We start from the raw sequence: 3923 nt of genomic DNA, 5'->3' as shown, positions 1-3923 counted from the left end.
CCCCACGTTGGGCTACATGCTTGGCAGAGAGTCTGCTTGAGGATTCTCTCCCTCTGCCCCTCCCAAATTCTCTTTTTCTCTTCATCTCTCTCAAATAAATAAATAAATCTTTTTTAAAAAATGATAAAGAACCTAGGCCTTGGTTCCCACTCCTTCTCCTTGCAGTATCTCCAGGGCTTCCCCTGAGAATGAAAGCCACCCCGGGTAACAAAAGGGCCCCTACTCTGACAATAGCTACTCCTTTCCTCTTCCCTTCTTTCTATTTTATCTTATTTTATTTTATTTTATTTTATTTTATTTTATATTTGTTTCTTCCTTTCTCTGATCTTTCTATCCATCTTAAAGAGAGAGAGTGAGTAGAGGAAAGTGGAGTCAGTCCCTAAGCAGACTCCATGCTGAGCATAGAGCCGGACTCAGGGCTCAATCCTACAACCCTGGGATCATGACCTGAGCTGAAACTAAGAGGCAGATGCCCAACTACTGTGCCACCCAAGGTGCCCCCACAATATAGCTAGCACCTTTCACCTGTTTCAGGTAAACCTCACCCCGGGGCAGGCCTCTCTCCTTTTGAACATTTTCCGGCATATCAGAGAGGACAAATTGCACATCAAATCATCCGGTTAATTATTCTTCTAAAAAAACATCAGGGATCCCTGGGTGGCGCAGCGGTTTGGTGCCTGCCTTTGGCCCAGAGCGCGATCCTGGAGACCCGGGATCGAATCCCGCGTCGGGCTCCCGGTGCATGGAGCCTGCTTCTCCCTCTGCCTGTGTCTCTGCCTCTCTCTCCCTCTCTCTCTGTGACTATCATAAATAAATAAAAATTTAAAAAAATAAAAAAACATCAGAAAGAAGTGAGAAAAGTGGTGGGTGGCCAAGTGAGGGACTTCCACATGGTGGCTGAGGCTGGTGCTCTGGGCCCTTCTTGGGGTCTCCAGGCTGGAGTTTCTTCCCTTTCCTAGGGCACCCCTTTCTGGGCCACCTTAAAACACAGTCTTCACCCCATTACCTGTGCTCTAGAGCTTTGATGGCTCTCTTCTCATTTACAAACATCCTATTCCACAAACATCTGGGGACACAAGATGAGTAACTTCCCTCAGTGGTCACAGATATGCCACAAGATTCCCCATCCTCATGTACTACCTCCCAACCCTGACGCACCACTTCCCATCACCGCCTCCCCCTGCGTGCATCATTCCACCTCCGTGCCCTGAATCAGCTCCACAAAGCTCAGCACCCAGCACCTACTGTGGTCTGAGCGAGGAAGGCAGAGAACTGGGGTAAATGACCCTTTGATTAGAGAAGCATTTGCTTCCTCCATGGCCTCCTGTTACACTTCTAGGCAATGGTACCCCAATGGAATTTCAACCACTGCCATGATAGGTCTTCACGTGCTACCCTTGATTTTTAAAAAACCAATTCTAAAACTGTTGCCTTTAACTATTGCCTGTTAATTTTCCTCGTGCTGCCTCTAGATATCATGACCTGCTGCGATTTGGAGTGTTCAGCCTGCCTCTGGCACACAGCCCACCTTGGCAGCTGTGATCCATGTGCAGCTGTCCTCAATCAAGTCCTATCCTCAACCAAGTTGCAGATAAGAAGGAATAAAGGGAATTTAGTTGCTTCTAGATTCTAGGCACTGTGCTATGTGTGGGGCAAGTGGGACGTGGTCCTTTGGCTTCTGTGAGCTCAAATGAACATATGAACAGCAAGGGTGCCCCACGTGGCTATTTGGCTATGCATCAATTGCTCTGGGACCCCAAAGGAAGACTCCTGACATTGCTAAGAATGGGCAAGCTATAGAGGAAGGTGGTATTTAAAATTTGTGCAAAGATCAAAATGTTAAGAATATGAAAGCTGAACATACTCTATGACCTAGCAAGTCTCCCCTCTGTGTACATCCAACAGAAAAGTGATCACACTCCACCAAGAAGCACATGCCAGAATCTTCGTGACAACATTGTTCAGAAGAGAGCTCAAACCAGAAACCGCCCAATGCCCACCATGAAGGGAATGAAGAGGAAAATTGTGGAGTAGTCTCACAATGGAATGAACCATTGACAAGTACGCACAATGTGGGTGAATCTACAAGGCCCAATTTGAGCAAGACAGACACAATAAATTATGTTCTATGTAATTCTATTTATATGAATTATTTAAAAAGGCAAAACTAATCGAGGGTGTAATAAGTCAGGACAGTGGTCAGCACAGGCAGTGACCCAACGGGGAGACGCTTTGCGCACACTGTCATTGTTCATTTTCTTATTCTGGGTGCAGGCTACATGAGTGTGTTCAGTTTGTAAAAATGTATAATGCTGTATACTTTGGATACGTTCATGATATGGATAGTAGACTTCATAAAAATAAAGAAATTGAGTATGGCTATTCAGACAGCTACACAACTATCTTACAAGTATTATTTTCAAAAATATTAATGGATTATTTATCATTTCAATTATTTCTCTACCAGTAGGCCGTGAGCTGCCTTAGCTGCCTTAGCTAGGTTTATGCTGCCCCTCCTTTGGCACAGCATAGTCCAAACACATAACAGTTGATAAATCTTAAAGAAGCCAAGATACAGTGAGTGATCTTGCCACACACTAACTCTCTGGGTACAGTTGGGCATGGCATCTTGGTCTTAATGACCACTGTATTTATAAGTGCTCTCTAAAGGTCCAAGCTCTAATCAAACTAGGAACTGATAGTATGACCCACTCACGCATTCTAGACCTCAGCCTTTCCTTGCCATTTTTTTTTTGTATTCACATAATTTTCTACTGCTCATACATTCTAGAGAAACCCATTAGAGTCCCTTGCATCATGGAGCACCCAGCCCTGTTGGGTCAGTCTTGTTCTTCCTGTTTAATCAAGGACAACCCACATTCATTGATATTCCTCATATAGCTGTTGATGCCAGAAGACATGATTCACTTGGCCCTAGCCTCTCAGCTCATGTAGAGACTGATGCTCTCTCACTAATTCCTTGGCTGTTTGTTTGTTCATATTTGTAGGTGGGGAGCAGGCGCCAGGCCGGATTGGGGCAGTTTTGCATCTGGATAACAGTTTTCTTGCCTTGTTTGCAGCTTTCAGAGCTCCTCCCATCTTCTCCAACATTTCCACAGCCTTCCATGCTCCTCTGTGCCTCTTTGTTCGCTGACAAGAGGAATCTGCAGCCTCATCAGCTCTGAACCAACCTCCCACCACCTGCTGGGCAAAGTCCTTCTCAGAAAGCAAATAGAAAGAAGAATGGAGAGGCCTAGAGATGCTCACACCAGATGAGGACCGGCAGAGTAGATGGTACACCGAGTTCAGAACAGGGCAATGGACCCACGCTGGGGGACAGTTTTGCCCTCCTGGCTCAGTGACCTTGGGCCTATCTAGCTTCATGACCTCATAGTGCAAAGAAGCTAAACTAGAGAATTCTGAACCCTTTCCAGCCCTAAATGCCCCCAACTCTAACCTTTGTACTAGGGACCCCTGGGTGGCTCAGTGTTTAAGCATCTGTCTTTGGCTCAGGTCATGATCCTGGGGTCCTGGGATCGAGTCCTGCATCAGGCTCACAGCAGAGAGCCTGCTTCTCCCTCTGCCTATGTCTCTGCCTCTCTCTGTGTCTCTCATGAATAAATAAATAAAACCTTTTTAAAATAATAATAAATAAAACCTTTGTACTGACACTTGTCTCTGGACAGAGAAATATTAGGTGGGGTTTGTTTTTGTTCTTGTTTTTTTGTCTCTTCTGCATTTTGCAAATAGTTTACAGGGAGCTTGCACTGCTAAAGTGTGTGTGTGTGTGTGTGTGTGTGTGTGTGTTCACAAGACCAAAAAGTCTCTGATTCTAGGAAGAAAACGAAAAAAGTTTTTTAAAAAATGGAAATGCAATAAATTTTAAAAGAAAAGGCAGAGGAGAAAGAAAGGCCCACTAGAGA

The 3923-nt window shown here is 45.0% G+C and overlaps 1 long non-coding RNA gene across 1 annotated transcript; it reads left to right on the top strand.

Annotated features, from left to right (window-relative positions):
* Positions 1–942: 942 nt before the first annotated feature.
* Positions 943–3671, top strand: LOC125753530 (uncharacterized). Its single transcript, XR_007405594.1, has 2 exons — positions 943–2061; positions 3081–3671. It is a non-coding gene; the product is annotated as an uncharacterized LOC125753530 (long non-coding RNA).
* The last annotated feature ends 252 nt before the right edge of the window (positions 3672–3923 follow it).

This window comes from Canis lupus, chromosome 24, assembly GCF_003254725.2.
Source record: "Canis lupus dingo isolate Sandy chromosome 24, ASM325472v2, whole genome shotgun sequence".
NCBI classification, from domain to species: domain Eukaryota; kingdom Metazoa; phylum Chordata; class Mammalia; order Carnivora; family Canidae; genus Canis; species Canis lupus.
Note: the sequence above shows the minus strand (reverse complement) of the source record. Positions and strands in the feature narration are given on the sequence as shown.